The following is a 25,359-nucleotide window of genomic DNA, read 5'->3' as shown; positions in this document are numbered from 1 at the left end:
CCCTGCATCAGGCTCTTTGCTCAACAGGGAGCCTGCTTCCCCCACTCTCTCTGCCTGCCTTTCTGCCTACTTGTGATCTCGGACTGTCAAATAAATAAAATCTTTAAAAAAAAAAAAGAAAGAAAGAAAGAAAGAAAGAAATCCAGAGTCCAGTGGGTAAGAAAGACAAGTCAACAATAACTATAGTATGACATAAGCACAATAGAGAAATATAAAGGTTCAGTGATCGGAGAAAGCTAACAGGCATTAAGTACTCAAAATTTAACATGGTATTTGGAGGAGTTCTGTTTACTTATAGATTCCTAGATATCACGGATATCTAGGTATGTGTGCATAGCTAGAAACATAATAAGGGGTGCCTGGGTGGCTCAGTAAGTTAAGTGCCTGCCTTTGGCTCAGGTCATGATCTCAGGATCCTAAGACCCCGCCCCACTTTGGGCTCTCTGCTCAGCCGGGTAGTCTGCTTCTCCCTCTCCCTCTGCCTCCCCTCTCGCTGCTTGTGCTATCTCTCTCACTCAGTCTCTCTCTCTCTTTCTCAAATAAATAAATAAAATCTTTAAAAAAAAAAAAAAAACCATAATAACATATTTTTGACAATGGTGAGTTTTGGAAGACTCCAACATTTCTTTGTTGGTCAGAATTGATGTCCTTTCCTGTTATGGTACCAATTCCCAGCTATCCCTGAAACATCTCTCTTCACAGCCCAACAGTCCAATGGTTCACCATAGAACCAGTATACACACACAACCATAATGACAACAACCACAAAATATTAGCAGTGGCTGATTATTTGCTAACAAGTCATGTGCTGAAGAACTGACAGCCAGTGACCACTTAGAAATGTATCTGATTATCAAGAAAGTTAAAAAAGAAGCCATCTACTTAAGCCTGCTTTTGATTAGTTGAGCATCATTTGCATGAACAGGAGAGGCAACAATGATTTTTGAAGAGGGTAAGAAAGGCAGGCAGGCAGGAAGAAACCAAACATGAATTGAAAGCAGATGACACAAAGCCCCTGGCTCATGTAGTTCCACAAGAATGAGCATTAAATTTCTTGCAAAAGGGCGACTATCAGAAAGAAAGAAAGAAAGAAAAAAACGGTTGTAATAAATCCTGACAAGAGCCAACAAAAGAAAATGCTGGACAATTTGTTGGACAAATATTCAGTAAGGCTGATCCACCTCACTGTGTTGTTGTAAAGAACAGCTAATAAAAAATTTGTCAAGGACACTACAAACATAGAAGAATGAACCAATAATAAGAACATTAATAATAAGGGAGGGCCTAGGAATGAAACCAGTTCCATCAAGACCAAAGATGTTGAGCAACCCGCGCAGAAATAAAGAAAACAGATATGACTGCCTGGAGGTAGTCCAAACAAACAAGAAGCAAAATATTTTTTGCTCTTAATTTTTAAAAAGAAGACAAGTTTACAGGGTATAAGACTATAAATAAACATTGGCCAATGGGCTCTTGGTTTTCCCCGGAGGCAGCTCCCTTTGAAATGACTTCCTGGACAGAGGGCATGAGGGAGTTGAAGGCTCCTTCTCTCCTCCCTAGAGCTCATGGTCCAGGACAGGAAGGCTTTCCTCCCTAGTCTCGACAATTTAGGATTGGAAAAAACACTGGAAGGAATCCAAAGCTGTGGTTCATTTCATTCTTTCATTTCCTGCCTTTGCCAAATGCGAACAATTATAAACAAATGTTGTCTTCACAATACTTTCTTCTAGATGAACATTCTCCTCATTTTGGTTGCTTATGTGTATGTGACTTGAGAAACACTTTCTAAATCCCCAAGGTGACAGGATTTCCACATAATGATAATGATTATTTAATGTCATCATCACAATGGGCTGCCTGGGCAAATGAAATGCTTGCTTGGTCTAAAGCATTCACTCAAGTGAGGTAAATCAACTTTCCAGGGTACCAGATTTCCCATCGGGACCCTAAAGAAGGTAATTCATTACCCAGGCATTCTCCACCCTCAACACAAGTTCTTCATTTGCTTAACTGTCAGACTTCCCAGCCAGTGTGGGGAAGTCCAAGAGAGATAAGAATATGCTGAGAAGGTCCAGGCTAGCTGGATATTTTTAGTCATCTGAAGATAGTCCAGGGTGATAATAATCCTCATAATATAACCCACATGAATGTGGCCCGTCTTACCTTTCAAAGCACTTTGATGGCATAAATCATCCCCTTTGATCCTCACAATAATCCCTGAGGTATGCAAAGCAGGTATTATTATAGTTAGCACCTGGCTATGGCAGCCACAAGGGCAGAGACAAATGGCATAGAGTAAGCCTAGAAGACACAAGGAAGCAAGAAAGTGTTACCAGGAAGAGGGGCTAAATCCCAAAACCAAAAACCTCAAAGGTACTGAGTGTCTGGGACCAGGGGCCAAGTAGAGTGAGGAGCCACAATGGCACCCAGACGGAGAAAGGTGAAGAGGCTCAGGTGTCTGGTTGGGCAGACCATGTTTAAAAGATTACTGTTTCTAAGACCAAAATCAAGACAGTAACTAAAAGGAACCAAGCATCTGCTATTTGCCAGGTGTTTTTCTGTAAGATATTAACAGATTTAATCTTCACAACTAACCCATGACACATAGATATTATGAATCCATTCTTTCCAGATGAGAAAACTGAGGCTCAAAAAAGTGACATTAGTTGCCCAAGAGGCCATATCTGCTAACCTGAAAAGAGGAGATTCAGGGAGAAGGACAAAGCAACAGAGGACTGGGGGCTCTGGCCAGGAATAACCAGCAATATGTTTAAGGCAGCAACAATAAGAGTATCAAGAAAAGAATTTAAGAACAGGGAACAAAGGCTTCTGGAGCCCTGCATTCCGTGTGTACTTTGTGCCCTAGAGTTTTGTCAGAGGCTGGGCTCACCGTGCCTGCTGAGGAGGCTCGTCTGACTGTGGTGGGAGAGCTGGGGTAACAAGCAAGATGACTCCTGCCAATGATCCCCCTTTTGCAGATGAGGAAACTAAGTCCCAAAGAGCAAAGGTCACAAAGAAGCTGGCAACAAGTTGCTTTTCTTCTGCAGGACCAAGAGGAAGGAACAATGTCTGAAAACACAGAAGTTTGGGAGGATCATGGAAGCTGGCAAGAAGTCTGCTGCTGGTGAAAGCCCAGGATGATGGAAGGAAGTAAAATGGGCAGAGCCCAAGGAACAAAAAAAGGATCTGGGATAGTGGAAAGGAATATTCTCTCATTTCTTTGTTGCAGCACATTGGACAAGATATTTCTCTGACTTTCACCTGTGAAATGGAGTGATTCTGTGAAGATTAAACACTTATAAAAGTCTGAATGCTATTTTTAAGCATTTGAAAGGAGCTTTGATGTTGAGAGAGATAGGATGGTCTCTGGGGACAGTAATGCAACAGACAAAAATAGCATTTGTATTAGGAATGATCCCCTTCTTTGCATTTCATAAGATATTTTTATTCAAAACCTACATTCTCCAATCCTCATGAATTCACCCTATGTCATAAGCAAGACTTTGGATTCTAGGAAGCCCACAGAAAGCAATTTCAGTGACCTTTTACTTCTGCAAGACTTACACGTTTCTTCTGACAAACCATGAACCATTCCACTTTAAACCAAGAAGATTCCTCCTGGAGGGAGAATTAATCAAGGGCAATAACATTCTTCCTGAACCTTATTACCACATAAGGGTCACAGCCAGTCAGTAATAGTGCATGAAGACTTCAACCAAACTGCCTACAGCTCCTCTAAAATTGATTTGCCCAAGAGAACCCATGTGCATTCATGTCTGCAGTTTGATCAGGCAGCAAAGAGAGCCGTTTCCAAGGAGGAGTTATGCCAGGTGTGAGCAGTGTCACTGGGAGAATGACCTGCACAGGTGCTTAGAAAATTTCACCTTATAAGTCTGGAATAATTCAGAGAATCTTTAAAGTCAGCAAGAACATGGTAGGCCCCTGGTCTAACTCAACTCTAACCCACCCTGGTCAGTGTCCTCCCAGAACTAACAAGGCTTCTATATACAGATCTGGGTTTGGGTAAATTATTTCTAGGAAGTGCCTACAGGACTCCTGGATATAAATTCAATAGTACCAAGAGCCACTAAATGACTCATTCAAAATGTCTTCAACTTCTCTAATCCTGTTATTCTAATATTATTTTTGAATGCCCATACTTTATAATAATGGATTCTTATACACACCACCTGCCAGCACCACCACAAGCCACTTAGCCTCCTGAATAGTCACTGGGCAGCTCCTCTTCCCCATCTTCTTCCGCAGGCCCCTCCACAGACCACAGCCCTAGCTCACCTTCCAAACACAAACCCAGTGTGGGCTAAGGACACTGGCCACAGAGATGACCTCTCCTCCTGGCCCTCCCCACTGGCCAAGTGAAAACAGGGAAGGGCTGGAGTCTAAAATCAGACCAGCCAGACCTGTACTTAACCCTGGCCCTGCCCATCAGCCTCAACCCCATCTGGCAGGATTGTTCCATGACAGGGCGTAACAAGTGGACATTAGTTTACTTTAGATTTGCAACAGAAGTCACCTGGCTGCCACCAGCTGGGTACAAAAGGAAGACCCCAACAGTTATAACCAGCATGCATCAAAGCCCAAGAACCTGAAAGGGGCTACAAAATGAAACTTTTGACCTCCCCACTTTGTAGTTGTATGTGTGATGCATGGCCCTTCTGTCATGGAGTTAGATGGGCCTCCATGCTGCTACTGAAGTGGGAAGCAGACCCTAGGCTCTGACTTCGTCTCATAGGTTAGCCAGAAATATGTCACTAAAAACATACAGTATGATTAGTTTTAACATTCCAGGCCAGGGGCGCTTGGGTGGTTCAGTCGGTTAAGCATCTCTTTATTTATTTATTTATATTTTATTTATTTTTTTTTTTTGACAGAGAGAGAGAAATCACAAGTAGGCAGAGAGGCAGGGAGAGAAAGAGGGGAAGCAGGCTCTCTGCTGAGGGAAGAGCCTGATGGACCCTGACCCAGGACCATGAGACCATGACCTGAGCCAAAGGCAGAGGCTTAACCCACTGAGCCACCCAGGCCACCCAGGCATCTAACTCTTGATTTCTGCTCAGGTCATGATCTCAGGGTCTTGGGATCATCAAATCCCACATTAGGCTCTGCACTCAGTGGGGAGTCTGCTTAGGATTCTCTCTCTCTCCCTCTTCCTCTGCTCCTCTCCCCACCAACCCTGCTTGCTCTGTCTCTCAAATAAATAAATAAAACTTAAAAGAAAAAGAAAAAAAAAACGTTCCAGGTCAGCACAAGTTATTAAAATGAAACATATCCAGAGCTGGCTCCTCAATGAGTTTTACCTTTCTGTATCTCAGAATTAGGAGAAGTCTTACTTAACATTTGCTTCAGGTGACTCAGTTGTCATTAAAGTGGAGAAGGGGGGAAACGCAAGGGGTTATCTCTGCCTAAATGCCCCAAAGCAGCATCGTTTGGCTGGGCTTAACCAACAACTGAAACCGTGTTGTTCTTCCTTTCAGGATGAGCGGTTCTCCACACAAGAAATGGGGAGGAAAGCCCAGAGAGGCTGGGACCACAGAGGCCAAGAGAGCCCAGCAGCAAAAACCATCCATCTCAGTTTTACCACAAACAAGAGGTAGTTTTCAGAACACAACCTTAGAATAAGCTATACAGGACCTCAAGGTTGCAGGGAACGGGAAGGCCTGGCTGGAACTCTCCCCAGCAGAATGAGCAGCTGGCTAACTTGGTAACCAGCAGTTCTCTCCTGCCCCCCAGTGCCCTTGGCTACCCAAAGTCCCCACTCAGCCCCAGACTTGAGATCTTTCCTCCAAGTCACCTTCTTCTGTGTCCTATTCCCTCAGGGCAAAGCACTGTATTTTCCAAGGTAACACCTAGCTAATCTAATATAATCTATTCTGAAAGAGTTAGTGAGTATTATTAGATTAATGTGCTATTACTCCTAGAAAACACAATTTGCATTCTGGAGACACATCCCCTTAAACTGAAGGAGTGGGAATTCCCATTGCCCTGGCAGGCTAGGAAGGGAGGCAGATTTGCAAGGGCTGGGAATTTGAACACCAAATTTAAAAACATGAAACAGACTTGCCTATGCCTACAGCTGGGAAGGTTTTGAGTTCCATTGTTTAAAACCTCTTGGCTCCACATACTCTTTTCCTAAGTTTTCCCCACCTCCTCAGTATTGATGTGTTCAGAGGCCCCAGGCTTTCTTTTGACCTCAGATCATAAGAGTGTTTGGTAATGCCTAGGCTGTACTTCATTAGTGGGGATTTCAGTACTTCTTTAAAAGAAAAAATACTACTTCCCCACTTATTTAAAGTAATCATGCCTTATATATTTAATTCTTTTTATTTGGGTCTATTTTTGGTCAAATAAGCCTCTTCAGGGATATGCAAGGACTCTTAGAAAAAAGAGTTGTATATACATGACATGTCTGTAGAATACTGTATATGTTACACACATCTGTGTATATATGCTACCTGGGTATATAATATATGTTCTAAACCAGTTAGACACATTGTCTCACTTCTCATAACAATTCCATGAATTAGAAGCTATTGTCCCCATTTTTTTCAAATGAGAAAACTGAGGCACTAAGTCCAACAATTTAGCCAAGATAACATAGTTGAAAGTATTGGAGGAAGAATCCAAACACAATTCCAGGCCAAAACTCTCCCTCTTGATCCCTACCTTCTCCTAACAGATGTGGGAAAGAGTGCGTAGGGGAAAAGCAACAATATTTCTACTGTCTTGAGCTTTCCCACTTTGTAGGGTGGAGTCATTAATTCTCAAAGTATGCTCTCCAGACCAGCAGCATCAGCATCCCCCATGAAATGTGTTAAAAATTGCCAAATCTGGAGTCTACAGACTTAAGGATCTAATTTTCCAGACTTATAGAATCACAAACTCGGGCACCTGGATGGATCAGCTGGTTGAGTATCTGACTCTTGATCTCAGCCCAAATCTTGATCTCAGGTTTTTGAGTTCAAGGCCCAAGTTGGGTTCTGCATTGGGCATGGAGCCTACATTAAAAAAAGAAAAAAAATCAGGGGCATCTGGGTGGCTCAGTCAGTTAAGCGTCTGCCTTTGAATCAGGTCATGATCCTGGGATCCTGGGATTGAGCCCCACATCAGGCTCCCTGCTCAGGCTCCCTGCTCAGTGGGAAGCCTGCTTCTCCCTCTCCCTCTGCCTGCTGCTTCCCCTACTTGTGTTCTCTCTCTCTGTCAAATAAATAAACAAAATCTAAAAAAAAAAAAAGAAAGAAAAGAAAGAAAGAAAGAAAAATCAGAAACTCCAGGGGCAGGGCCCAGCAATTTAACAAGCATTTGCACATTATTTGGATGCATACTCATGTATGAGCTACTGTACTAAGCCACCACTGTAAAATCTTGAAGTCTGATGGAAAACAAAGGTTGGAGTCTGTAGTGACATTGGCTGGCAGTGCAATTCCAGCTGGCGAACTTGCTAGCCCCTTAGCAATCATTCCTACCTGGGTGACTGTAGCCCGGTATTTCACCTTCTAGAGTCTCAGTTTCCTGAACTGCTTTTAATTTTTTTTTTTAGGGGGGGTTATTATACAGCAAACAGGAATAATTTCCACCAGGCAAGAATGAAGACAAATAGGGCATAGTGGCCTCTACCGCCAGGCCTACCTCAGGAGATGCTAAATGAATGTCAGCTCTTTTCCTCTTCCCCTTTAAAGGGCTGAGGAGGATTTTCACCGGACTCCATGGGAGCATTACCCTCAAAGAGCAGTCACCAGGGGTTATATAAACAGGGCTGTCTAAACAGGGGTTAAGTGCCCTGTTAACAGGTCTCAAAAGCATATCCCAGAGAACCTGGTATAGGAGTGGTTTCCCATCTAGAAATAGAGAACAAGGCTGGGATACCTCACAACCTAGAGGGGAAAACTATAATCCCCTAGTCTGGGTCAGATCACAGACCTTCCCCTAAAACCTCAGGGTTGGGGGGGGCCCGCTTCCTCTCCACAACTCCTCACAGTTAAACACACCCAAAAAACTGATAAAGGCAGCACCAAGTTAATATTCAGGGAAATGACACACCAACCAACTACACAGAAGGGAAACCACCACACTCGGTGTCTGGGCATTCAGTTGAAAACCTTTCCCAGAGACCTTTTTATTTTTCCCGACAGGAGGGAGCCCTCTACTGGCAAGTTAACACTCTGCTAGGAAAGGGCTTGATTTGGGGAGAGTTGGCGGCAGTCAGAACTTAGAGGCGGTTTCTTCCCTTTAGGTCAGCAAATATGTAAGTTATTAGCAAATAGCTAAGTTTGCATCCATGGTATCAACAGATGCAGGTATGAATTAATGAAGGTTGACAGTATAAAGTCCAAACCCTATACGTTAACCTCTCAGCTGACTTGATTACCATTTACCATAGAAACAGAGGGCATAGAGAGGCCTAAGAACCTTCTTTCCTCTCCTCCCTGGGACATGGATAATCTTATAGAATTGGTACATGGCTCTGCCCAGTACTGGGGTGTAAAGACATCCTAGCAGACAGTTTGGAAGAGATTTCAAACAATCTAAATGACCACCAAGGGCAGATGAGAAAACAGGTTATTATCCATTAAACAATGGAATACTATGCAGCTTTAAAAAAAAAAAAGAACAGTGGGGAGGCTCATTCTAAACCCCTACAAAAGACTTCTGTATCTTTATTTTTTCTCACATCTTTAAGTTTAGAAAGAAAATCAAAGCAGAGAAACAATGTATATAATACATTATCATTTGTGCAAAAAGAATATCTATTTGTATATTTGTATTTGCTTCTTCCTGAATAAAGTAAACTATTTCTAGAAGTTTGAACAAGAAACTAACAACAGTGGTTACATTTTGCAGGGATGAGAGACCTATAGAAATCATGGACAGGAATGAGGAGAAATTTTCACTGTTGTATATTTTGGCCTTTGATGTGAAAGTAAATTATTTTTCAAATGCCAGCCTGAGCAGGCATAAGGTTTTCCCTTACTCAACACTGCTGTACTGGTTAACTTTAAGTTAGCACTTACTATGTGCCAGGCACTGTGTTAAGCCTTACATGTACTCACTCATTCATTTCACCTTCCCAACCACTCCTCGAGACTGGAAGTGTTCCTGTGATCCACATTCTAGAGACAAGGAAACTAAGGGCCAGAGCCGCTAAGTTTCTTGGCCAAGCTGACATAAACAGGGCTTCCAGGCAGGCCAACTGCCGAGTTTCTGCCCTCAACACTGGCTGTGTGGCTGCCCTAGGGAAAGTTTCTCCAACACAGTCAAGCTGGGAGCAGTGAGCATTTTTGGTTAAAAATCCAGGAAGTCTCATTAAAGGTTTGGAGAAGGCCTTTACCTGTGGTCTCAAATATGAGATTAACTTTGACCGGACAAACACACACACCATGACTCTCACATCTACACTCATACAGTCTCACACTTACACACACCCACAACCACTGACTCATAGCTTCCCACAGTCACAAATACACACTCATCCATTTCTCACACACATGCTTTCTCACACTCTCATGTACACTCACATTCTCCAACATACCCATACACATACATTCTCATACACTCGTGTACTCGTACGTTTTCTCACACACTTGCACCCTCACTCATACTGACACATACACAGTAATGGCCCTGCCTGGCTCCAGCCTTACCTCTCCTCAGATGCCTGGCACAGCCCCAGAATGCTGGTATGCTCCAGTCCAGGGTTTCCTGGACCTCTCCCTTGCCAATTCTCAGGACTCTCCTGTCTGCATAACCTTTCCCAGATAAAATATGGAGACCCTTCGTTCTATCTCAACCCAACCCATTTATAGTCCTGAAGATGCTCCATGCTGTCCGACTCTATCTTTCACTTAGTCCCCCTCACAAGAAGGATGTCCTCTTCCACAGGTCCTTAAGAAGGAAAGATTGCTTTTCCATTCCACTTTGGCTACCAGCTCCTCTGCTTGCACAGGGAATGAAGAATTTCATGCAATTTGATTTTTGACAAGAAAGAGGTACGACCCTCTATCTACCTAGAACAGTGTTCATCCTCCTAGGACAAGTGTAAGCACATTTCTTCACCAACCCTGGAGGACACAAAACCACTGCAAGACCAACATTTTGTGCTGCCAGCAAGCCATTTAGTGTCCCTGGAGCACTGACCTGCAAATGTTCTAGATGCAAAACCATTTCAAAAGGAGAATGAAATACAGCATTTGACATGTACTCTTTTCATTGCTTTTTGGGTTTGCTCCCACTTTAAAGTATAACAGTTTTTAAACATTTTACTGCTTCCCCAAAACTCCTTGTTACCCTGTTATTTCAAATACAGGAGGGCAGGATACTTTCTATGTGATACATCATCTTACTATACAGTGACTAAAATGATATCCCAGTTCCAGGCACCCTTCTGAAATTTTTCCCTTTATAATAATTAATAACATTAGAAAGTCCTTCACAGTCATTATTCCACTTAATCCTCTGTGACAGTGACATTATTATTATTCCCATTCTGCAGATAAGAAAGCTGGGATCACAAGTGGGAAAGTAAGTGGTCCAAGTTCATATTGCTAATAATTAGCAATATGAACTAGGAGCTGAAGCCAGATCTGTCTCAGAACAAATCCACACCACACTAAATTGTCCTTTGGGGCCCATCTCAAGTTCTCCATTCTCCGTGGTTTGAACTCTCAGCTCCTGCAAACCAAAAGAAAGCAAGCAATATTTTGGAGCATCAGCTCTCTGCACAGCATGTCAGTATATGCTGTTGTTCATGCTGTGCCTTTGGGATTTATTATTGCCTTATGTTATTACCTCGTGTATACTCTAAGTATTAATCAAAAGGTTAATTCTTTATATTCAGAGATATGTCTTTTCCATCTCTGGGCCCCCATACTGAGAAAAGTCTTTTACACACTTCAGGTGATTTTCTTTTTTTTAAGATTTTATTTACTTATTTGACAGAGAGAGCGATCACAAGTAGAGAGAGAGGCAGACAGAGAGAGAGAGGAAGCAGGCTCCCTGCTGAGCAGAGAGCCCGATGTGGGGCTCAATCCCAGGACCCCAAGATCATGATCTGAGTCGAAGGCAGAGGCTTTAACCCACTGAGCCACCCAGGCGCCCCTTAGGTGATTTCTTGATGCTCCTTGATGGTGACTTGTTATCTCTATGGGATTTCCAGACAATCTCTGCATGAATCAGGCCTCTCTGCCTCGAAAGATGTGTGGACAAACATGTTTCTCACAGTGTCCCTTGTAAGAGCAGATAGGAAGCAACCCAAATATCTCATAAGGGCAGCATAGTTAAATAAACTATCTATACAAGGAAAAGTCTCATAACTAAAATCGTGTTTTAAGAGGGGCGCCTGGGTGGCTCAGTGGGTTAAAGCCTCTGCCTTCGGCTCAGGTCATGATCCCAGAGTCCTGGGATTGAGCCCCACATCGGGCTCTCTGCTCGGCAGGGAGCCTGCTTCCTCCTCTCTCTCTGCCTGCCTCTCTGCCTACTTGTGATCTCTGTCTGTCAAATAAATAAACAAAATCTTTTTTAAAAAATCGTGTTTTAAGAGACTATTGAATAACATAAGAAAACATTTACCAAATATTATGATGTATTTTCATCAAGAGCAAAGGAAAAAAAACCTTATAGAAATACATCAAAAATGTCAGTTTTTGTGGAAATCCTTGGGACCATTCATTTCAATCCTATGAGCTTTATTTTTCTTTATCTATAAAATACAAGCAACACTGGTTTTCTTCACAAGGCTCTTGCAAACAGCTTAAGCTTTTCCAATAAGAAGTGCTTTGTAAATTAATAACAATGGTACTAAATTATGCAATAAACGCTTATGTGATCTTTATGCAGTTTTCATAACAAAGACTTTAGAGGGAATAATGCCTTGTCAACTAATAGTGGAAGTATTAGTAGAATTTGTATCTGCTAAAACTCTGCTCTTCTTTCTTTTAAAAACTAAGCCTGTGCTTCTCTTATATTCAGTGAATTATTATGAAATGATTCTCCATCGATAATTCAAGGAAAGAAGAAACCCATCTACATCAATAACCTAAATAATTCAGGTATTTTTTTTTCTTATTTTTACTGAATAGGAACTAGACTTATCAGAATAATAACCTCAGGGCTCCTCTGACTTTGCTATCCATCCAATTGCTGCGGTCCAGAAGGACAAGGCATGGCAAACAACTCCTCACTGACTTGCTGAGGGGTCACTGCAGGCTTAGTACAGTGTAGGGTAGGCCATACGGGCATGGCAACAAGCTCAGCCAGCCTTCCTACCTGGTGGGAGCACCTCCAGAATCTTAAAGCCACACAAAACAATCCTTACACATATAGCATGGGCTACCACAAGCAGGTTCCATTTCAGGAACCCTTAACTTGGAATCTGGTCCTGACCAAGCTCCCCAGGCTGACGTGTCCCTCTCCTCCTTCAACCACCTTCCATCACATTCAGTTACAGGGGTGACTGCCAAAGCACTAGGTGAGAGTCGGTCTTAAAAAAAGCTCCCTTCAATTCTACGCACATGCAATTCAGCACCCACACTGTACCCAGCTTGTCATCTGTACGCAGCATCTCCACACTTTTCTTCAAACTCAAGTCATTTTTACAATGGCTTTCTCTCCTCCCTGCTTCATCTCCTTTCCACATAACCCATTCATATATATGACTTCAATGGTAAGTGACCAATATCCACACTTTTTTCACCAAACACTTAGTTGTTCAAGCTTTACAAATCAGAAGGGAAAGAACAAATCTCAGTCAGTTGGTAACACATTAGCCACACAGAAGCCTTTTGGAAAAGCCAAACTTCCTAGCTGACTATAATTCCTACTCCTTAAAGAATCAAAATTTTTGACACTCACAGTTTTCAATGGAAATCCTTCTCCCTTATAGTCAAGGCACTCTTTTTTTTTTTTTTTTAAGATTTTATTTATTTATTTATTTATTTGACAGAGAGACACAAGCAGGGAGAGTTGGAGAGGAAGAAGCAGTCTTCCAGCTGAGCAGGGAACCAGATGCCAGGCTTGATCCCAGGACCCTGAGATCATGACCTGAGCTGAAGGCAGAGGCTTAATTATTGAGCCACCCAGGTGCCTGTATTCTGTTTTCTTTAACAGATTACACTGAATTTTTACCATCTTCTTGACTGCTCATCCTCAAACACATCAGTGACTCCCTCCACAGGGGCTGTACTTTGGGTAAGACTCTTTACCCCTAAGTTTGTGAGCCCCACACTGCTATTCTCTGAGGTTTTAGTTTTTCTGTTCCTTTCCTTTGGGAAGCTCAGTTTCTGCTTTTCTCCGGCCTTCCCAGCTCCCCTTTCCTAGCCTACAGGTAATAATCTGTCATGTGTTCAGAATCTACTAATCAAAACTCGGTTTCTAGGCATAGTAAGAGTAGAGTCTGGGGGCGTCTCCCAACACCTCAGTTCATCAACTTTGCTGCCTGTTTTGGCTGCTCTGAGCCCTTCCGCCACAACCCTGTTCTTACCACGTTCCAGGCAGATGATTCAAGACAAACATTTCCGAAAGCTGAAGTTTTCACTGCATTGTAGTCCACACCTGGAACCTATACTAAAAGTAATAACTCTGCCATGACCCCTTGAGGAATGAAAAGCTGACTTGAGAGGTTAAGACTAGAAATTTAAAAAAAAAAAAAAAAAAAAAAAGAGCAAGAGAAAGATTTTTATATTTGCTTTTCTATCGTAGGTGACCAGTTGCTCCAGATATTGAAATATTTACCTCCTTCCTTCAACCCTGGTCCATAACCTCAATCGGAGGGTAAAAATAAAAAAAAGACCACCAAAGTACATGATGGAAAATTGGGAAAGTTCATTTAGAGCTAATGTAATAAAGGGAGATAAAGATGACTCCAGACCTAAGAGTGGGCATAATGTATTCTGAACTCATTCAATCATAAAAATAAAATTTTATTTTGTTTCAGGACTAAACCGGCTGAAAGGGCAGGACGTGTTGCTAGGAAACATACCTCTAGGTTTTCAGGCTTCACGAAAACCCTTCCTGAGGGACACAGAGTTGTGTTTCTCAGTTGTCTCCTCAGACTCTTCAGAGCTATTTGCGTTTTCCACCATGCTACGAACCCCGACGCCAATCCTGACCCCTTGCTGGTTTGGTAACATTTCCCCAGGTCCTGCTTCGTGCCCGGCTCTCCCTAGGGCATGGTCACAGCAATCCTCCCCCCGCTTTCTGTTCCCCCCTGAATAAAGATAACCAGAGGGTCTCTGGAACTTTTGTTACAATGCTTCCTAACTGCATGTCCGCCAAATGGCCCTCAGACATGGGCGGTAGGCGACCGGCGAAACCAGCGCGGAGCGGCGCACTGCGCCTGCACTACGCGCCTGCGCACCAGAAGCCCTCAGGTTTACACAGACTACTTCACTGGGTTGGTTACTTCATGTCTTCCAAATGGTCTCAACAACACCTTACTCTCTCAAGGCCATGCCCTAGAGAACAGCTCCTACTGTGGGAACGTTGAGGAGCATACCTTCCAAGGACTATGACCTCCAACACTAACAAATGAACAAAAATATATGTAAAACTTCTTCACTTCAGTATTGCTGAAAATAGCAGCAATGTAAAACTTCTTCACTTCAGTATTGCTGAAAATAGCAGGTTGCTGGAAAGAATCTAAATGGTTTAAAACAGAATACTGATACAAAAGAATGTGATGTGGATTCCATAGTTACTGACCCAGAGTATATTTATATTAATAAATGAGAAAAATATATTTTTAATGGACCAGTAACTACAGCATAATCACTTTTACAGTGGGATACTATTTATAAACATATAAATGCATTTTCATGCCTACAAGAATATACACCAAAATATATGATAGAATTGTGAATGAATTTTCTTTCATTTTTGCTCATTTCTGAACAAAAGAAGTAATGTCTTGTCAATCACTACAAACCTTCCTAAAGTTGGAAAGAGACTCTTCCTAAAACCAACCACATTAAATCCAAGAGACAGAGACAGAGGTCCCAATAAACCAAGCAGCCTATCCCCTTAACCACTATGCATACTGCTATATAAAACATGAATTGTTGAAGTGTCATGCTACCCAGACTGAAACAATGGAAGGGCTTTTAGAGCATAATTGCAAATGCTACTAGAGAACAGATTATGAAAGCGTTGAGTGCACCCTTGAGAGACTCGGCCATAAATTTCCATCTGTAGAACAATGGGACCTCAAAAGCCCAGAACCTCTCAGAGAAGAAGGCACTAACTAAAAAGAATCTACATTATTTAGAAACCTCAGAAATGCTAAGCTAGAAGGGCAAGCACAGATAACCAACTGAATATAACTGACATCTATCAGCTGGATATTCTTGTATTATGTCTTATATAAGTATTATAAGTCTTATATAAGGGTATAAGTTAAGAAAATAACTTAAAATGACACTAGAATGGGGGTTTGTGGGTGGTTCAGTAGGTTAAGTGACTGACTCTTGATTTGGTTTGGGTCATGATCTCAAGGTTGTGAAGTTAAGTGCCCTGCAGCTCCACGCTCAGCACAGTCGACTTGCGATTCTCTCCCTTTCCCTCTGTCCCTCCCCTTCCACTTATACACGCACATGTGCTCTCTCTTTATCTCGCTCTGGGGGAAAAAAGACATTAGAATGGGAAATAAAATAATTAATATTGATTTCCAGTCAAGGTGGTGCAATGACTTTATGCTTTGATTACCCCCTTCATGCTCCAACTATATAGTAATATGTAGTTAAATATGAAAAGAGAAAACGTTTCTAGATTTGAAAAAATATATAAACATCTCCATGGAACAGAAATGCAAATATGAGAGGCAGGCCAAAGCTATGGCTATGCCGGCCAGAAATTCAGCTCTTCGGGAGTCAGAGTTTTAAAAACTCCACACATGATGGGGAAGAAGGCTCACTACTTAAGAAAGTAGACTGAACAAAATATAGTTTACTTTTGCCTGAGCTATAGTAATGCTTTTCAATTTTTTTTCATTTTTATTCCCCCAAAGAGAAAATTTTAATTTAACTTTTCCCTAAAGAGAGAAATTAAATGCTAAGGAATGAGATTTTAGACATAGGGTCGAGCTTTGAAGGTCCGCTGTAATATCTAAGATTTTTAGCCTTCCAAGAATCAGTTTTCACCTTACTGAGGGCAATACTACCCCTGTTAAAAATACATAAATTATCCCTTTAAAACCCACAGCCTTGATAAGAACTGAGCCAAAACTGCTGACTGGCCATTTGACTCGCTCTTGGGTACTCCTCCATCACTATAGGACAAAAACTCCAAACAGCAATTTAAAGTCTAATTACAGATTAGGGCCCTGGAGAATGGTTGGTGGGAAGGGTACCACAAAAATGCTGGACAGAGAGGCAGATGGGGTGAGTGGGAGAAAGAAAGAGGAATGAGAAACAAAAAAGTCTTATCTAAAATTACTGGTAAACCCAAATTCCAAAAGCAATAATTGGTTGCTAAGAAAGAAAACCAACAAAATTAACAATCATGCATCCACTCTGGAAAATTAATTTTATAGAACAGCTTAACAAAGACTTTAAATTAGAAACATGGAATATTTAAAAAAAAGAGAGTGCAGCATAACCCCCACTTAAAAAGGATATAAAATTTTTCAACAAAGACAGGCAAAAAATGAAACAAGAATAGGGAAATATTTAATGGAAGCAAGCAGAAATTAAGAAAGGAAATATACAGAGATTGAATTTAAAAATACAATAAACAGGACCAGATTGTTCTCCCATCTACACAGAGATAGATGATAGATAGATATAGATAGATAAATTTATTTAAACAAGATGTTAAGAAACATAGACATAGAGGGGCACCTGGGTGGCTCACTCTGTTAAGAGTCTGACATAGGAGGCACCCGGGTGACTCAGTGGATTAAGCCTCTTCCTTCAGCTCAGATCATGCATGATCCGGGGGTCCTGGGATAGAGCCGGGCTCTCTGCTCAGCAGGGAGCCTGCTTCCCCCTCTCTCTCTCTCTGCCTGCCTCCCTGCCTACTTGTGATCTCTCTCTCTCTCTGTCAAATAAATTTTTAAAAACTTATTAAAAAAAAAAAAAAAAAGAGTCTGACTTGGCTCAGGTCATAATCTCAGCGTCCTGGAATCAAGCCCCATATCAGGCCAGGCCCTCCGTGCAGAGTCCGTTTATCCTTCTGCCCCACCCTCTGCTTGTGCTTGCTCTCTCTCTCTCAAATAAATAAATAAAATCTTAAAAAAAGAAATGATAGAAGTAGATTGAGAGATTTCAACATTTTAATAAATAGGAATTCCAGAAGAATAAACTGAAATGAATGATAAGGGAACAATATTTGAAGACATTATTGCTAATAATTTTCCAGGGTTAAAAGAAAGAAAATCTGGTGATCATCAGCTCAGTATAATCTAAGTACTAAGCAGAATAAATACAAATAAAACCAAATGTGGACACTCTAAAGTGAAACTCTAGAAATTAAGAGTAAAGAAGACAATCTTTAAATCTGGCAGAGAAAAGACAATCTAAAACAGAGGGGCAACTGTGACAGCAGATTTCTTGTTAGCTAATGTAGATACCGAAAGTTAAGAAACAAGATCTTAAAAGTGCAGAGAATGGGATGGCTGGGTGATGGACATTGGGGAGGGTGTGTGCTATGGTGAGTGCTGGGAATTGTTTAAGACTGATGAATCACAGGGGCACCTGGGTGGCTCAGTGGCTTAAGCCGCTGCCTTCGGCTCAGGTCATGATCTCAGGGTCCTGGGATCGAGTCCCGCATCGGGCTCTCTGCTCGGCAGGGAGCCTGCTTCCCTCTCTCTCTCTGCCTGCCTCTCCATCTACTTGTGATTTCTCTCTGTCAAATAAATAAATAAAATCTTTAAAAAAAAAAAAAAAAAGACTGATGAATCACAAACCTGTAGCCCTGAAGGAAATAATATATTACATGTTAATTTTTAAAATACCCAAAAAAAAGTGCAGAGAGATGGTCATCTAGAATGTTAACATAAGGGAGAAAAGCAGTGAGGTGTGTAGGAAAAATGTATTATCCTTGCAAATTTTCTGTAAATCTAAAATAATTCCCCCTTAAAAAGTGAAGAGTGGAAAAAAAAACTTTAGCTAGAATTTTATAGCCAGTTAATCCATTTGCTAAAAACATAAAAATAGGGGCACTCAGTGGGTGAGTGGGCTCAGTGAGTTAAAGCCTCTGCCTTCGGCTCTGGTCATGATCCCAGGATCCTGGGATCGAGCCCCACACTGGGCTCTCTGCTCAGCAGGGAGCCTGCTTTCTCCTCTCTCTCTGCCTGCTTCTCTGCCTACTTGTGATCTCTGTCTGTCAAATAAATGAATAAAATCTTTTTTAAAAATAAACATAATTATTAAAAGATACACATCAGCAAGGAGTACACTGAACACCGAGAAAGTTGTAAGATTACAAAAGAATCATGAGCCTAGAAATTGATTTCTTTGCTTGTTTGCTTCCTTCCTTTTTTCCTTCTTCTTTCTTTACTTTCATCATGAGTAATTCAGTCCACAACCTATTAGGTGGGGCCTAGCAAGGTAGGTATCGGAAGCTGTAAGAAAGGAAGTGGTAGCAGCTAAGCATGGGTTGTTGAAGTTTAGCAAAATGAGATCATCTGTGCAGCCTCATATGAGCTGTCCAAGCAAGAAATCGGGTATCCACTAAGGAGAGAGAGAGCAATAACCCAGCACAAAGTGTCAAAGTCCGAGTAGAATGCAGAGATCATCTATGCAAGGTGAAAGAGTGGTTATGGAAAGAGATTGGTTGTAATAAGTACATTGAGAAGTCATGCTCTTCATTGTCAGAAAATAGTTACATGTAAAGGGAGAATACTAGAGTGAACTCTGACAGAAGTGCAAGTATTGGGGCGCCTGGGTGGCTCAGTGGGCTTAGCCACTGCCTTCGGCTCAGGTCATGATCTCAGGGTCTTGGGATCGAGTCCCGCATCGGGCTCTCTGCTCAGCAGGGAGCCTGCTTCCCTCTCTCTCTCTGCCTGCCTCTCTGCCTACTTGTGATCTCTCTCTCTGTCAAATAAATAAATAAATAAAAATCTTTAAAAAAAAAAAAAAGAAGAAGAAGAAGTGCAAGTATTGATATTAACTCATGTGTGTGGGAGTGTATGTGTACACAGCTCTGTCCCCTGAGAGGGCCTAGAAACATCAACACCCTAAAACTAATAACATACCTAGTAGCCAAACCTTGGTTTCTGAATACTATTCTTCACTAAAAAGAACCAAGGTTTCAAGATGATATGGCTACTTTCAGGGCTAGCTCAGGGAAAACCTAGAATCAATACTATGTTAGTCTAGAAATCTAGTTTTCATAATGTTGGGAATGAAAACTGACATAGCCACTGTGGAAAACAGTATGGAGATTCCTCAAAAAATTAGCAGGAGAATTACCGTATGATTCAGCAATCCCACTTCTGGGTATATTTCCAAAGGAAATGAGATCAGTATCTCAAAGAGATATTTACACTCCCAAGTTCACTGTAACATTATTTCCAATAGCAAAAATATAGAAACAACCTAAATGTCCATCTATAGTGGAATACTATTCAGCCATTAAAAAGAAGAAAATCCTGCCATTTGTAGCAACGTGGTTGAACCTGGAGGGCATTATACTAAGTGAATTAAGCCAGACAGAAAAATACAAATAGTATGATCTCACTTATAAACAGGATCTAAAAACATCAAATTCATAGGAAGAGAGAGTAGAATGGTGTTTGCCAGGGAGGGAAAGGGTGGGTAGGGGGTGGAAGAAATGGGGAGATCTAGGTCAAACTATACAAACTTTCAGTTTAAAAGGATAAGTTCTGGGAATCTAATGTACAACATAGTGACTATAAAGTACGCTATTCTATACTTACAATTTTTTAAAAGTGTAAATCTTAAGTGTTCTCACCAAAAAAAATGGTCGTTATGTGAAGTGATGAATGTTTTAATTAACTTGACCGTGGTAATCTTTCACAATGTATGAAAATATCAAATCATAATGTTGGACACCTTAAATATACACAATTTTAGTTGTCAGTTATATCTCAAAAAAGCTGGAGAGAAGTAACAAAATAAAGGCAAAACTACCAGCAAAGAAATCTTAAATTTTATCTATATATTTTACTAAAAAGTATAGGTAGATATATTGGAAATAAATATGTCAATGTAAAAGACTTTCTATGTGAGAAAAAAATAAATGCAATTATAACACCAAAGAATTTAAATAAAAACCTGAATCCTGAAAGAAAGCCCTAAAAAATGGTGGAAGGGAAAGGAGAGCAGTCTCTTCAACAAATGGCACTAAGAGACCAGGATATCTGCAGGCCAAAGAATGACATTGGATGCCTACACCATACTACATATAAAAAATTAACTTGAAATGTATCAATGACCTAAATGTGAGACCTGAAACTATAAAACTCTTAGAAGAAAACAAAGGAGTAAATTTTCATGACAATGGCAATGGTTTTTTAGATATGACACGAAAAACACAGCAATAAAAGAAAAAACAGATAAATTGGACTTAATCAAAATTTAAAACATTTTGGGCATCAAAGAGAGTATCTATCAAGACTAAAAATACAACTTGCAGAATAGGACAAGATATCTGCAAGTCATATATCTGATAAGGGTCTAGTACCCAGAATATATAAAGAACTCCTACAATTCAACAATAAAAAGTAAACGACCCAATTTTTAAAATGGGTTTAACAGTCATTTCTCCAAAAAAGATATATAAAGGACCAAATAAGCACATGAAAAAATGTTCAACATCATTAGTCATTAGGAAAATGCAAATCAAAACCACAGTTAGACACCACTTCACACTTAACTAGGATGGCTATAATTGAAAAAGGAAAATGAGTGTTGGCAAAGATGTGAAGAAAACAGAAACTTCACATATTGCTGGTAGAAATGTAAAATGGTGCAGCCACTGTGGAAAACAGTTTGGAGGGTGCTCAACATGTTAAACACAAAATTAGCATATGATCCAGCAATTCTACTCACAGGTATATATCTAAAATAATTGAAAATAAGTGTTCAAACAAAAACTTGCATATGCATTTTTATGACAGCATTATTCATAAAAGCCAAAAGGTGGAATCAACCTGAATGTTCATCAACAGATGGATGAATAAACAAAATGTGGTATATCCATACAACACAACCACTAAAAAATGAAGTATGGATACATGCTACAACATGGATGAATCTTGAAGACATTATGCTAAGTGAAATCACCCAGACATAAAAGACCACATATTGTATGATTCCATTTCTATGAAATATCCAGAATAGCCAAATCTTTTGAGCTAGAGAGCAGATTTGTGGTTACCAAGGGCTAGAGGGACAGGGTAATGGGGAATGACTGTCTAATGGGTACAGGGTTTCCATGTGAGGAGGTAAAAAAAATTTCTGGAACTACATAGTGGTGGTAGTGGCACAACACTGGCAATGTACTTAATGCCCCTGAATGGTACAGTTTAAAAACACTTAAAATGGTAAGTTCTAAACTTTCTGTACTTTGCCACAGTTTAAAAATTAAATGAGAAAATATTTGTAACAACATGGATGGGTCTAGAGAATATAGTGCTAAGTGAAATAAGTCAGTCAGAGAAACCATATGATTTCATTTATACGTGCAACTGAAGAAACAAAGCAAATAACAAAGGAAAAAAGAGAGAGACAGAGACCAAAAAACAGACTCTTGACTATGGAGAACTGATGGTTACCAGAGGGGAGCTAAGTTGGGAGATGGGTGAAATAGCTGAAGGAGATAAGAGTACACTTATACTGAGCCCTGCCCTGAGTAATGTCTGGAACTGTTGAATTACTATGTTGTACACCTGAAACTATTCCAATACGGTATGTTAACTCACTGGAATTTTTAAAAAATTAAACAAGAAAAATAAAATTATGGAGATGCATCTAAAGAGCACAGGAACCAGCTTGAAGCACCTCCCACCAGCCTATCTGGGACAAACTAAACATCAAAATAAGTAGTAATAGAAATAGATTATACACTTTTGAATAAAAAGGAAATCCATGAGGTCAAACCAATATGTGGGGGGAAAAAATAGGTTGGCATTTTGTTTCTTTACAGAAAATGGCAACTAACATTTTTGCAGAAGGAATGATAGAATTAGAAAAGTCACCATGTGGTAAACATCATAATAATAATTAATTCAGACAAAAAATATCAACAGGTAATAGCCAGTAAAATTTGATAAGGAAGGAGATATATATAAAGCCTTAAGGTACCTCCTCACAAAACACTTAATGATTACAAAAGGAAAATGAATAACTTTATCATGGAAAAAACTTGATTCTACATTTATCAAATGATCAAAATAAACATGACCAGGAATGGGACAAACCAAAGTCATGTGCTACCTGAGAGCATGCAGCAAGAACACAGCACCTCTGTCATCAGTTGGATGGATCAAGTTGGCCAAATGACTCACCTCTTTAGACCTCTGTTCCTTCGTCTGAAGCAAAGGAGGAAGGTTAGATAATATCTAACTTCATTACAGTTCTAAATTCCCACTCCTCTAATACTTATTGCCCTAATCGAAATATGTGTCTTCATGTTTGGAACTTGGGGAGGTAAAACTCTTCTCTCAGTTTAAGTGGCTGATATTCTTTGATAAATCAGGCAAGAAGTACACACAATGACACAGTAAAACTTACAACCTTGGGCTAATTTCATAGGGAATTCTGGAAAAATCCAAATTAGAGAGTTTTTAAAACCATAATATTCATTCCTTTTAAGGACTGAGTTCAAACTGGGGTAAGAAAATGACTATATGTGAGTACATTTATAAGTAGGTGCTTGAAAATATTTTTTCCATTGAGAAAGGTGAATATGCCTCCTCCCACCTCGTGAACACCATCCAGGATCGTAGCAAAATTTCTGAAGTATAGAAAGTACTGCGGGCCTCTCAGGCATGGCCCTCACACATTCCAATCACTAAAAGCATCTTCAGTACAGGACAGAAATCTCTACTTGGCCACAAGGCACTGCTTTCAGAGGGATAAGATTAATGTCATTTAGTTAAGCAGGGGAGAATGGTCCTGTAAAATAACTTGAGCTCTCACAGGGCAATTCAAATTACCAGGAACCTCATAAATAAATGCAATCATATCAATATACAACTGGCAAACCATCAAAGAGTAAAGTCTGAACTGATCTTATTAACTATTTGGTTTCAGCTCTCAGCTTTAATGCAAACAGAAATACATTAATTGGTTAATTCATGATCTTTTTTTTTTTTTTTAAGATTATTTATTTATTTATTTGAGGGAGAATGAGTGAGAGAGAGCATGAGAAAGGAGGAGGTCAGAGGGAGAAGCAGACTCCCCAAGGAGCTGGGAGCCCGATGTGGGACTCGATCCTGGAAGTCCAGGATCATGACCTGAGCCGAAGGCAGCTGCTCAACCAACTGAGCCACACAGGCGCCCCTAATTCATGATCTTTTAATTCATGATCTTTTGATTATTTTTTCAATATACAGAACAAACTATTTAAGTTCAAACTATCAGAGTTACTAAAGGTCCTGAAAGAATGAGTTACTAACTCATGTTGGGCTGGGCTAATATATATATATATACACACATACATATATATATATAATATATGTATATATATATTAAATTAATTTAATTAATGTTAAATTAAATTAATTTAATTAATGCTAAATTAAATTAATATAAATTGATTTAAATTATATTAAATATTTATCTATTTATTATTATTAATCCTTCCTACACTAACAACATTAAAATAGTACCCTTGAATCCCTTGGGCCTCATTTCTCTCCTTCATCAGTTATACCTTGTCACACAAAATCCTGCTAATTCTCTCTTTTCAAGTGTCTCTAGAATCCAGTCCTCCCATGATCATCAGTGCAGGTCAGGCCCTCATCACCCCACACTTGGTTTAGCTTAGCAGACATGGAGCATGTACTCAGGCTCCCCCTGTTTTTCAAAACCTGCTAATCAATCTGATATAGTAACTAACTCTCCATCCTTGTATCGCTGCCAACCTGACCCAAATTCTTTCTACTCAAGAGGTTTTTTTAACCAGATTCATGAGACAGAGGCAAGACCTGAGGTACCGTCCTATAGCTCTTCAAGTTCCCACTAATCTGTCTTTGACACTATCTGGGGGCACACCTATCTGCACTGCTATCTGGCCCACACTATTTCATATCCCATTTGTCCCTTGTGAATGATCTTATTAAATTACTTGCAGAAAATCTAGGAACCCGTGTCTTCAGAATGTCCCCCAGTAATAACTCCCAGTGTCATTTTGCTGGCAGCCTTTCCTCTGCTGGCCTTCTAAAAGACAGAGCACTCTGAACTCAGCCCTCAGCATCCTTCTCCTTTCTATTTTCATTCCATCTTGAGATGATCTCATCCAGTCCCACAAATATCATTATACCAACAACACCCAAATTTGTACCTTCAGCCTTCCTTCTTCCTGAGCTCCTGATTCAAATATCCAACTGTACACGCCGGATTTCTCTGGGGAAATCAAATAAAGCATGCCCAAAGGCTTACCCTGTCTCAGTAAACAGTTATCACCATCCATCTAATTACTCAAGTCAAGAACTTTGCCTCCCGACATTTAATCCAATATATCTCTCTATCTCTCTGAAATATATCTCAAACCCAACCTCTAGAACCACCTTATTGCTGCCACCTCTAGTCGGAGTCATTAACACTTCTCACCTGGATTATTAGCACTCCCAGCAGGAGATGAGGTCCTGTCACTTATTCGAATATTCACTCAGAGTATCGGACCTCATGGAAAAATAAAGAAGGTTATGGGGTACCTGGGTGGCTTAGTCAGTTAAGCATCCAACTCTTGGTTTCAGCTCAGGTCATGATCTCAGGATTGTGAGATCGAGCCCCGTGTCAAGTTCTGTGTTCAATATAGAATCTGCCTAGAGATTCTCTCCCTTTACCTCTCCCTCCTGCTCTGTCCCTCTCTCTCCCTGCACACGCGTGTACTCCCTCTCTCTCTAAAATAAATAAACAAAATCCATAAAAAGAAAAATAAAAAATAAAGAACATTAGCTTGACATGATGTACATTTAATGAAAGCCCATTGCTGTGAGAAATGACAACCTTGTTTCTTCTCTTTCTTGTTCTTTCTCTGTCCTTTCGTCTTTCTATAAACATCTCTGTCCCTCTTTCAGACTTCTTTTCCTTCTCTCTTCCTTTTCTCAATTTCCTTTCTCACTTCCTCCTTTATTTTACTGAACAACTAGGGACATAGTATAGGAGGAAAATGCTAGGAGTTTGAAGTAAAAGTTTTATTCCTGTGGTCTGTCATGGTGAA

This window comes from Mustela erminea, chromosome 3 (genome assembly GCF_009829155.1).
Source record: "Mustela erminea isolate mMusErm1 chromosome 3, mMusErm1.Pri, whole genome shotgun sequence".
Classification (NCBI taxonomy): Eukaryota; Metazoa; Chordata; class Mammalia; order Carnivora; family Mustelidae; genus Mustela; species Mustela erminea.
The sequence above is the reverse complement of the archived record's forward strand: the minus strand, read 5'-3'. Positions refer to the sequence as shown.